The following is a 12314-nucleotide window of genomic DNA, read 5'->3' as shown; positions in this document are numbered from 1 at the left end:
CTGTTTCTCCAACCCGGCTGTTCGAATGTATGACATAATATCGACAGACAGAATATCTACATACAAAATATCGACACAAAAATATCGAAATCAAAAATATCGGAGTCATATCTTCATAAAGGTAAGTACAAAAATATCGAAAAATTAATATCGTAGTACAAAAATATCGAAATTAAAAATATCGTTTTTTTAAATGTATTAATAATAATGTAAAAATAATGTTAAAATACATATAATTTAAAAAATATTAAATAAAAACATTAAAACATAATTAAAAAATTAAAAGTAATACATATACATTTAAAATAAATTAAAAACGTAATAATTTAATGTAATTTTTTTTATTTCATTAAATTGATTTAAATTAAATTTGAATTTATTTTATTTTTACCCTGTACGCCTGTACCCCAAAAACCCAAAACTGACCCTGAACCCTAAAAATACCCCTGTACCCCAAAAACCCAAAACTGACCCTGAACCCTAAAAATACCCCTTTACCCAAAAACTGAAAACTGACCCTGAACCCTAAAAATACCCCTTTACCCAAGAACTGAAAACTGACCCTGAACCCTAAAAATACCCCTTTACCCAAAAACTGAAAACTGACCCTGAACCCTAAAAATACCCCTTTACCCAAAAACTGAAAACTGACCCTGAACCCTAAAAATACCCCTTTACCCAAAAACTGAAAACTGACCCTGAACCCCAAAAATACCCCTTTACCCAAGAACTGAAAACTGACCCTGAACCCTAAAAATACTACTTTACCCAAAATTAATTAACATTATTTAATTACCAATTAATTATTAATTAACAATAACAATAAAGTAAATATATTAGCACATTAGCTATAATTAATTTAATTTACTAATTAATATTAATTTTTCCCAAATAATTAATTAACAATAACAAAAAAATTATATATATTAAAAAATTACTCTAATTAATGTAATTAACTAATTAATATTAATTAATTACCAATTAATTATTAATTAAAAATATATACAAAATTATATTAATTAATTAACTAATTAATATTAATTAATTACCAAGTAATTAATAAATAAAAATATGTACAAAAGTATATTAATTAATTAACTAATTAATATTAATTAATTACCAATTAATTATTAATTAAAAATATGTAACAAATTATATTAATTAATTAACTAATTAATATTATTTAATTACCAATTAATTATTAATTAAAAATATTTACAAACATATATTAATTAATTAATTAATATTAAATTACTTCCCACCCTATTCCCCTATAAACCCACAACCCGCTCTAATACTAAAACGCAAAATGTTAACAAAATTACTAATTTTCAAACATACATTTCTAAACATATTTAGCAAACATATAAACAACAAAATAAAATACATAACACTAAACAACAAAATTTCGATATTACTAACATACATACCTTAATCTCGATATTCTGTCTGTCAATATTATGGCACATCGATATACTATACCATCGATATTAAAACATCGATATTATTGTATATCGATATTTTAATTTCGATATTTTGTCTGACTACCGGCTGTTCAATACAGTCCGGTTGGAGAAACCTAAGTGCACATGTGTTTGGCCGGTCTAAGATGGCTGCCAAAACACACATGCGCACTTATAAGTCCTATAAACCTCTCCTCCTCTCCCCTCCCATAGCCTCGGCCCGCCCCTCCCTGAACGCACTGTATTATAATATATTGTTTTATGTTTCACCTCCTGGCTCTGAGCCAGTGGGGAGACGCTCCCCCGCCATTGCGAATGAGCCGCCCCTACTGAAGAGGAATTCAGCAAAGATTTAGTTGTCAGAAAATAATCTTTGTGTGTCAGACTGCTGAACTTCTGCTGCACAGGTTTAATAATGAGGAGTTTTGGAATTTAACACCAAGCAAAGACAACCTTTTCTGCTCCACCATGCACACTGTCAGTCCAAAATACATGGAAATGCAACAGTGGAAGAGGGTACACGTGTAGAAGACCTTGGTGTCTCTGGCAGGTAGCATGTTGAGGGTACCGCTGTCCTGTTCACATATACCAAGTTCATTACAGTTTCCAGCTGTCCTTGCCATATGATATATTGAGGGTTCTGCTGTCCTGTTCACATCTCCCAAGTTCATTACAGTTCCGTGAATAGCCTTTGCATGTAATATGTTGATTGTACTGCTGTCCTGTTCACAGAAATCAAGTTTATTACAGTTCCCTGCATGCCCTTGACATGTAATATGTTGAGGATACCGCTCTCTGTTTACATACATCAAATCCATTACAGTTCCGTGCATACCCTTGGCATGTAATATGTTGTGGGTACACTGTCTTCTTCACAGATATCAAGTTAATTACAGGTCCCTGTATACCCATGACATGTAACATCCTGAGGGTGACACTGTCCTTTTACATATGATACGTTTATTACAGTTCCCAGCATGTCCTTGCCATCTAATATTTTGAGGGTAGTGCTGTCTTCTTTAAATATATCAAGATCATTACGGATCCCAGTGTACCCTTGATATGTAATATGTTGAGGGTTCTGCTGTCCTGTTCCAATCTCACAAGTTTATTACAGTTACCTGCATACCCTTGGAATTTAATATGTTGAGGGTATCGCTGTCCTGTTTACAAATGCCATGTTTATTGCAGTTCCCAGCATGTCATTGGGATATAATATGTTGAGGGAACAGCTGTCTTGTTTATATATACCAAGTTCATTCGAGTTTCCTGTGTGTCCTCAGCATTTAATATGTTGAGGGTGCCACTGTCCTGTTCAAATATACCAAGTTCATTACAGTTCCCTGTGTGTCCTTGGCATGTAATATGTTGAGGGTGCCACTGTCCTGTTTACATATGATACGTTTATTACAGTTCCCAGCATGTCCTTGCCATCTAATATTTTGAGGATAGTGCTGTCTACTTTAAATATATCAAGATCATTACGGATCCCAGTGTACCCTTGATATGTAATATGTTGAGGGTTCTGCTGTCCTGTTCCAATCTCACAAGTTCATTACAGTTACCTGCATACCCTTGGAATTTAATATGTTGAGGGTACCGCTGTCCTGTTTACAAATGCCAAGTTTATTGCAGTTCCCAGCATGTCATTGGGATATAATATGTTGAGGGAACAGCTGTCTTGTTTATATATATACCAAGTTTATTACAGTTTCCTGTGTGTCCTCGGCATTTAATATGTTGAGGGTACCACTGTTCTGTTTACATGTGGCAAGTTCATTACAGTTTCCTGTGTGTCCTTGGAATGTAGTATGCTGAGGGTACTGCTGTCCTGTTCAAATATACCAAGTTCATCACAGTTCCCTGTGTGTCCTTGGCATGTAATATGTTGAGATTACAACTATCCTTTTCAGATATATCATGTTAATTAAAGTTACCTATGTGTCCTTGGTGGGTACCTCTGTCATTTTCACATATATCAAGTTCATTACAGTTCCCTGTGTGTCCTTGGCATGTAATATGTTGAGGTTACAACTATCCTTTTCAGATATATCATGTTAATTAAAGTTACCTATGTGTCCTTGGTGGGTACCTCTGTCATTTTCACATATATCAAGTTCATTACAGTTCCCTGTGTGTCCTTGGCATGTAATATGTTGAGGTTACAACTATCCTTTTCAGATATACCATGTTAATTAAAGTTACCTATGTGTCCTTGGTGGGTACTATGTTGAGGTTACCTCTGTCATGTTCACATATATCAAGTTCATTACAGTTCCCTGTGTGTCCTTGGCATGTAATATGTTGAGGTTACAACTATCCTTTTCAGATATATCATGCTAATTAAAGTTACCTATGTGTCCTTGGTGGGTACCTCTGTCATTTTCACATATATCAAGTTCATTACAGTTCCCTGTGTGTCCTTGGCATGTAATATGTTGAGGTTACAACTATCCTTTTCAGATATATCATGCTAATTAAAGTTACCTATGTGTCCTTGGTGGGTACCTCTGTCATTTTCACATATATCAAGTTCATTACAGTTCCCTGTGTGTCCTTGGCATGTAATATGTTGAGGTTACAACTATCCTTTTCAGATATACCATGTTAATTAAAGTTACCTATGTGTCCTTGGTGGGTACTATGTTGAGGGTACAGCTGTCCTATTCAAATATATCAAGTTCATTACCGTTACCAGTGTACCCTTGACATGTAATATATTGGGGGTACCAGTGTCTGTTCACATATATCAAGTTCATTACAGTTCCCTTCATACCCTTGACATGTGATATGTTGAGGGTACATCTGTATTGTTCACATGTATCACTTTCATTACAGTTCCCTGCGTACCCTTGGTATGTAATATGTTGAGGTTACAACTATCCTTTTCAGATATACCATGTTAATTAAAGTTACCTATGTGTCCTTGGTGGGTACTATGTTGAGGTTACCTCTGTCATGTTCACATATATCACGTTCATTACAGTTCCCTGTGTTTGCTTGGCATGTAATATGTTGAGGTTACAACTATCCTTTTCAGATATATCATGCTAATTAAAGTTACCTATGTGTCCTTGATGGGTACCTCTGTCATTTTCACATATATCAAGTTCATTACAGTTCCCTGTGTGTCCTTGGCATGTAATATGTTGAGGTTACAACTATCCTTTTCAGATATACCATGTTAATTAAAGTTACCTATGTGTCCTTGGTGGGTACTATGTTGAGGGTACAGCTGTCCTATTCAAATATATCAAGTTCATTACAGTTACCAGTGTACCCTTGACATGTAATATATTGGGGGTACCACTGTCTGTTTACATATACCAAGTATATTACAGTTACCTGCATGCCCTTGACATGTAATATGTAGAGGGTACTGCTGCCTTGTTCCCATGTACCACGTTTATTACAGTGTCTCTTATGGTACATACGTGTCTCCATGCCTTATATGCATTTCTCATCCTTAGATTAACAGGTGCCTGGGCGGGTACTTTAGAAGTCACACCAAGTTCACATGATAATATGAGGACTCTCAGTGCATAGACAGATGAGTCATTGCACCATTTAAGTTTCTAAAATGTGTGCATTGGATGACAGGAGGAGCAATGGACAAAACTAACCTTGAAGTTTCTAGCTTTTAAAGACGTTGCTCGTCTAGAGCCGTTTCTGGACGAGATAGAACCCCCGTTAGCGAAATCCCTATTCCTGCAGTTTAGATATGGGATTTTACAAACAAGTGTAAAGATATCTAGATGGGGCAGAAACAAGGTGGACAAGAAAAGTGATTTGTGTTCCTTAGGTACAGAAGAAGTTAAGGAAAATGATGCTCACATACTTTTCTTTTGCACAGCATATAACTCTGCCAGGAAACGCTGGATTAGGTCTCTCTCTAGGCACTTGGGTGTCAGAAGTTGTAGCGATGCCGAACGCATTTTAAAAACTGACACCTCAAAAATAATTGTCTTTTGTGTAAGCAGGTTTCTATTTAATGTATCCTTGATAAGAACGAAAGCTGGGTTAAAGCTCTAGAGCTAAATAATCTACTCGCTTTGAATCCGAATACCAAGTTGAAGAGATATTGCACTAGCACTTTCCAACTAGGTTAAATTCCCGTGATTATTCTCTCATCTCCTTCTGTGTATTTTCGCTTATATAGTGTATACATTTTATAATGATAACATGCCCAGCTTTTAAATGTTTTTTAACGTGTATTATGATATAAGATAGGTTTTATGGCATATTGTAGCCGATCATATAAATTGTATATCAATCTTTGTTACTTTTCCTCATTGGTACCCCAACTCTTGGATTAATCGGAATTGGAATAAGAAATTGTTGTATTTTAATTTGTCTTTTATGGTTGTAATTGACCGAAATAAAGATTAAATGAAAACTAAATATTTTCAATCAATCAAAATTCATTATGTGATTAGAATAAATCTTAACCAAGGAGCATCTACTGTACAAGTATAATCCAAGCAAAAATTAATGGCATTCATAATTAAAAAAAACAGAAACACGAAAAATATTCAAAGCAGGCTTTCATCTACTTTTAGTCAATTCTTTTAATGACGACATTCACTGTATCGCTGTTCATTACATTCTCACAGACAACTGTTGCATATTCTATACAATTTCCAGAGCTACAGCCTACGCGTTTCGCGCCTTCAGGGACATCATCAGGGCTTGGAATATAATTATCCTTTCTCCAGTCCAAAATAATGCTGTGTAAATTATTTCCCTTATGACTATTGTTCAGTGGCCATGACTCTATAAATAACAAATTCTGTATAGAAATTCTCGCAAAAATGAGACCCGTCAGACCGCTGAGACATGTCTCCCGTGATTTGATTCCAGATGAGAAATGAGTTTGAGTTAAGTTAAGAAAACAGGGTGACTGTGATTTTTGAGCATAAGGCAATTTTTCAGCAATCGTATTGCATTAACGGACAACACAATATTGGGTGCCAGATTTGTGACGACCTGTGGCCATTTTAAATCAATTTTTGTGAGAATTTTTTATACAGAATTTGTTCAGATGCTCCGTCCATCACCACCCCCATTTGTACCGCTTTGTCCACCATAAGTTGGCAGGGTATACTCAGACGTGAGTCCCTTGCTCACTTTGCCACTGGGTTCAAGCAAGCCTGGCTGAAGACGGCTGTAATGCCAGAAACCGCTACTAGGAAGCTTGTTTCCAGTCCAGGGAAGGCATGTCTTGGCAGTTCGGGCTGGACTGTTCCCATGAGGCACAGGGTCAGACTGATTTGCATATGGCCATGTCTGAACTGGGGTGGCAGAGTGGGCTAAACAATGGTGATGGATTAAACCCAGATCTGTTGACTGGGTGTGAGTGTTTGATTGGTTCAGATGCTCCGTCCATCACCACCCTCTTTTGTACCGCTTTGTCCGTCATAAGTTGGCAGGGTATGCTCAGACATGAGTCCCTTGCTCACTATGCCACTGGATTCAAGCAAGCCTTATTTGCAGACTGATTTGCATATAGCCATGTCTGAACTGGGGTGGAAGAGTGGGCTAAAGAACGGTGATGGATTAAACCCAGATCTGTTGACTGGGTGTGAGTGTTTGATTGGTTCAGATGCTCCGTCCATCACCACCCCCTTTTGTACCGCTTTGTCCGTCATAAGTTGGCAGGGTATGCTCAGACGTGAGTCCCTTGCTCACTTTGCCACTGGATTCAAGCAAGCCTTATTTGCAGACTGATTTGCATATAGCCATGTCTGAACTGAGGTGGCAGAGTGGGCTAAAGACCTTTGATGGATTAAACCCAGATCTGTTTACTGGGTGGGAGTGTTTGATTGGTTCAGATGCTCCATCCATCACCACCACCCCCTTTTGTACCGCTGTGCCTGCACCTGTGACACCTGTGCGCCGGCTCTGCTGTTTTCTGCAGACTTTGCCGGCCCGGGCACTGCCACCAGCAGGCTTGTAAACAGTTAATGATGACAGTGTGCATTGCCTGCTACAATGTATCGTACTATCCTGGTCCGTGCTGGCTCCAATGAAATTCACGGCGCCCACTGCGCGGCTGTCACTTAGTGAGTCATTACTCACTACCAGGCCTGAGGTCACCCGACACCCCGGCCGAGGCTGTGCTCTTATGGGCGGGCCGCCAATGTCACGTGTGAGCCGGCGGATTTTATGTTTTCTTGCCGGCAGATATGTTTTCCTAGCGTTTGGCAGCTAAAGAGTTGAGTGCTCACTCACACCGTTAGTAGTGTTGTGCCCCGATCGGTTGGTGCCTCAGAGGGATCATGCGGCATGCCGAGCGAGTCCGCCGGACCTCACCCAGCCGACTGTGTGTGTGTCCGTGGCAGCTGGCTTTCATGCCACCCGCGAGTCCCTGGATCGGTCCCGTGCCGGAGAAGTCGTGGCGGTTGGCCCATAATACAGTGATGGCTTGCTCTGAGTGCCTGTCACTCATGGACAGGAATTTATCATTCTTTTAGGATAATATTTTTTCATTAATAGTATTGTGACTGCTGAGGCTGATATCTACCGCTGAGCCTGCTCAATGAGTGCGCTGGACGGGCTACAGGTCGCGGGCTGGGCTGCACATTTATTTACCGTATTAGTAGCATGAGTCTCGACTAGACTCCAACTGACTAGACTCCAACTGACGGCCAGCCGGGACACGCAAGGGAGTAAAGGTGAATCTGGAAGCGGGCAAACAGCAACCAGTGAAAACATTAAAAGCCTTTTTCTGAGCACCGTCATTGAAACAGCCTGTTGCAGAAGGTACAAGGCCAAGAAAATCACAAGCAGGCCTGCCCAGGCCGGCACTTCAGACCCCTATCACCACACTGTACCTGCAGCCCATGGCCCCCCCAACATGAGGTTAAAACCAACGGTAGTGAAGCTGAATTATTCGTGTGCCCGGGAGTTTTCATGCAACTAATGCAAATGTCAAGATAGCTCTGGTGATTGATGGAGTGCTGGGGCGAAAGCACTTTTTATTGAGTGACAGTTTTCCCAAAAGAATATGAACCACGCACATTCTCAAAACTCTATTTTTTTATTTTTTTAGTTCTAATATCTTTATTACTTTACTAGCAGCCCGTCCCGACGTTGTCCAGGTATGAATTGCTGCCGGCCAGTAGTATATTGTTTTGTAGGATTTCGTTTTGATAGCATTTCTTATCTGTGACAGCCCTGTGAAACGCTCAGATTCACAGTGCACTGCTGATGCACTTAAGAGTGCGTGTTCAGTAGTGTGTGAACTCGAGTTTCCCTACTTTATTTTTCCTTGCAATATTATATAGCGCGAAATCGACAACATGGCATGAGCACAATTTACATTACAGAAGAACACATTCATTTGTGGTAGGCACGGGGAGACAAAGCGATTTGCCTGGAATCACAGGATGTTGAGCTGATGCCGAGATTCGAACGTAGCTCCCCAGCTCTAAAGTTCGCAAATCTAGAACTTGTGGCGGGAGGTGTGTCTAAAAGTGTATGTCGGTGCTGGCCATCAATGAGAGAGACTTGTGCATTTTTCAAATGGGTGGTGAAAAAATATGAGTATGTAGCAGGAGATGTGGGCCGCCGTGCCACCCATATACTTACCGGGGGAGGGTAAACACCCATTTTACCGCAACTTTCTTTCCGCATACCATCACTCTGCATGCTTTCATTACGAAAGTACCATGACTCCGCAATGCCATTATAACGCATGGCATTACATTATATATGCTTTTACCACGCATACATTTACAACGAAATTCGTTGTAAATGCATGAATGGTAAAAGCATGTTTTTTTTTATGTTTGGATAAGGTAAGTATGGGTATAGGGGTACAGGTTTTGGGGTACTGAGGTATATGTTTTGGGGTGTTTGGGTATTTTAAGGGTTCAGATATAGTTTTGGGTTATGGGGTACAGGGGTAGTTTTAGGGTTTAGGGGTAGGTATGGGTTTTGGGGTACAGGGGTATTTTTAGGGTTCAGGGCTAGGTTTGGGTTTTGGGGTATAGGGGTATTTTCAGGGTTCAGGGGTAGTTTTGGGGTACAGGGGTATTTTAAGGGTTCAGGGCTAGGTTTGGGTTTTGGGGGACAGGGGTATTTTTAGGGTTCAGGGCTAGGTTTGGGTTTTGGGGTACAAGGGTATTTTAGGGTTCAGGGGTAGGTTTGGGTTTTGGGGTACAGGGTTATTTTTAGGGTTCAGGGCTAGGTTTGGGGGGGTACAGGGGTATTTTTAGGGTTCAGGGGTAGGTTTGGGTTTTGGGGTACAGGGGTATTTTAAGGGTTCAAGGCTAGGTTTGGGTTTTGGGGTACAGGGGTATTTTAGGGTTCAGGGGCAGGTTTGGGTTTTGGGGTACAGGGGTATTTTTAGGGTTCAGGGCTAGGTTTGGGTTTTGGGGTACAGGGGTATTTTTAGAGTTCAGGGGTAGGTTTGGGTTTTGAGGTACAGGGGTATTTATAGGGTTCGGGGCTAGGTTTGGGTTTTGGGGTACAGGGGTATTTTTAGGGTTTAGGGATAGGTTTAGGTTTTGGGGTACAGGGTATATTTATAGGGTTAAGATGGGTTAGTGTTCAAGGGTGTTGGAGTATTTTAAGGAGTAAGGGTGGGTTATGATTATGGGGTGCAGGGGTATTTAAAGGGAGCAGGGTGGGATTAGTTTTCAGAGTGTAAAGGGTAATAAAATAAAATAATAAATAAAAATAATATAAATGATGCAATTTAAAAGAACAAATGTTTTAATTAAATTAAAAAAATGTGTGTATATATATATATATATATATCAATACACATAAATACAAACATATATTTGATGTTTTAATAATGTACTTTTACAATTTAATGGCATGGGTGATAAAGTCATATGCGTTGTAAAAGTTTTAGAAATGATGTCCTTGCGGAGTAACAGTCCCGCGTTATAAAAATTGCGGAGTGATGGTATGCGGGATGTTGGTTTGCAGAATATCGTCACATCTTCCCGGGGGAAGGATAGTCCCCTTCTTGCTATTTCCGTGGAGGCGGGCCTTGTGTTCAGATGGGCGTGGCACGAGGCCTGTGCGCAACAGAAGTGGAAAATCTCCAGTGTGCGCTTCAGGCGTCACCGGAAGTGAAGGCGAGATTACATTTCCTGCACAATGGCCCCTGTTTGCGCTCCTTCCGGCCATTGGGAATAGCGCCATGCCTGACCTCCATACAGTAAAGCAGGTGCACGTCACTGGGAGCGCGGGGCAAGCACACCCGGAGCTGGAATGTACAGAACCTGGGAAGAAAAAACAATGAAATATTGGCAACAACGCTCGCTTTTTTTTCTCTGTAATCCCGCGACCCGCACACGCCTGCAGCACATGCCCACAGCACACGTTATGAGACATGGCATGAAGGGCGGAACGTACCACACGCCCCCACTGTTTGTCACGCCACCAGCACACGCCCACAGCACAACAAAGACACACCCACAAGGGACTACTTTGCTGGCACGGTTCTTTTACCTTTTAAATGTATATGGTGGGCGTCTGCATAGCCTATGTCCTTCTGCTGCAACTGCCCTTTCCAACGCTGTATTGGGTGTTGTGATTGGTGCTGTGGTTCCTGAGATTACCCGCCTCAAAGGTTTGGGCTCTCTCTTTATTATATTAGTATAGATAGAAGAGAAGAAGTATGATTATTTAAAATGCCATAATAAGTAATGCAACCAAAAAGAGATTTACACAATAAATAAGCATTCATCAGTGTAAATATAATCAATGTCGTATATATCACCGACGTATCAATCAATACAGTGGAAAAAGGAATAAGTAAGGCATACGAGAAAATCAGTTGTACCACTTGGATAAATCGATCATCAGGAAAAAAAGAAGAAGGAAAAAAGAAAGAGAGAAGAGGGTAGCGAGGAAGAAGAAGAGGAGAAGAAAAAGACACCTGCTACAACAGAGAGGGTAAATTAAGAAGTAGACACAAAGGGATACTGCGCCACCAAGCCTTGTGATGCTAAGTTCATATATCTATCAAGAGATCTCGAGACCCCACTAGAAACAAAGGGTGCATAGTGTTTGTCCTCCACAGATGTATGAGCCCCTCAAAGAAATGATACCCTTGCCCACCACATATGATAGGATATGGACTGAAAGGATTTCCACTCCGTTAATATAATTTTGACCGCAATTGATACCAACAAATGTAACAATTGCACATCAAGAGTATCCAAAGATAATAGAGATGTTGTAGCCCACGGGCCCAACAAAATTAGAGGCAGCAAGAGCTCAAACTGAATATTGAAGATTAGTAATAGATGTTTGTGAACCAGCTCCCAAAAAGGTTGGAGTAAAGAGCATTCAAAGAACATATGTTGACTAGCAGTCCGTCCCGACGTTGTCCGGGTATGACATAGAATGTGTGTAAAGTGTGCATTTGGCAAGGGCAATTTATTTTAAAATCTCGCTGTAGACAACATTTTTTGTTTCATTAGAATAGGGACGGAGAAGGTCCAGCTGCAGCCCTGGTTGATGTTAGCAGGCGCGAGTAATTGGTGTAGTGATCCGCCGCCTGAGCCCGGCTACAGCCCTGGTTGATGTTAGCAGGCGCGTGTAATGTCGTTGAATGAGAGAGTTATCAGCCGCGGGTAAATCTGTTTAATGAGAGAGTTGATTGACAGCGAGTAGGAGAGGATGCAGTAATTGTCCCCGCAGACACGCTCATTTGCGTGTTCCCCCGCGTGAGGCCCAGATGCAGGCCTGTTTGATGCTAGCATGCGCGTGTTCCCCCGCTTGAGGCCCAGCTGCAGCCCTGGTTGATGTTATCAGGCGCGTGTAATTGGTGTACTGATTCGCCGCCTGAGCCCGGCTACAGCCCTGGTTGATGGTAGCAGGAGCGTG

At 40.5% G+C, this 12314-nt stretch overlaps 1 protein-coding gene across 1 annotated transcript in view; it reads left to right on the top strand.

The window, feature by feature from the left end:
- Positions 1-12314, top strand: part of LOC144770908 (sulfotransferase 6B1-like) — a 199278-nt gene that overhangs the window by 165246 nt on the left and 21718 nt on the right. The window lies entirely within an intron of this gene.

The sequence above is a fragment of the Lissotriton helveticus genome, chromosome 7, assembly GCF_964261635.1.
Source record: "Lissotriton helveticus chromosome 7, aLisHel1.1, whole genome shotgun sequence".
Lineage (NCBI taxonomy): Eukaryota > Metazoa > Chordata > Amphibia > Caudata > Salamandridae > Lissotriton > Lissotriton helveticus.
This window is presented reverse-complemented; position numbering and strand designations above follow the sequence as displayed.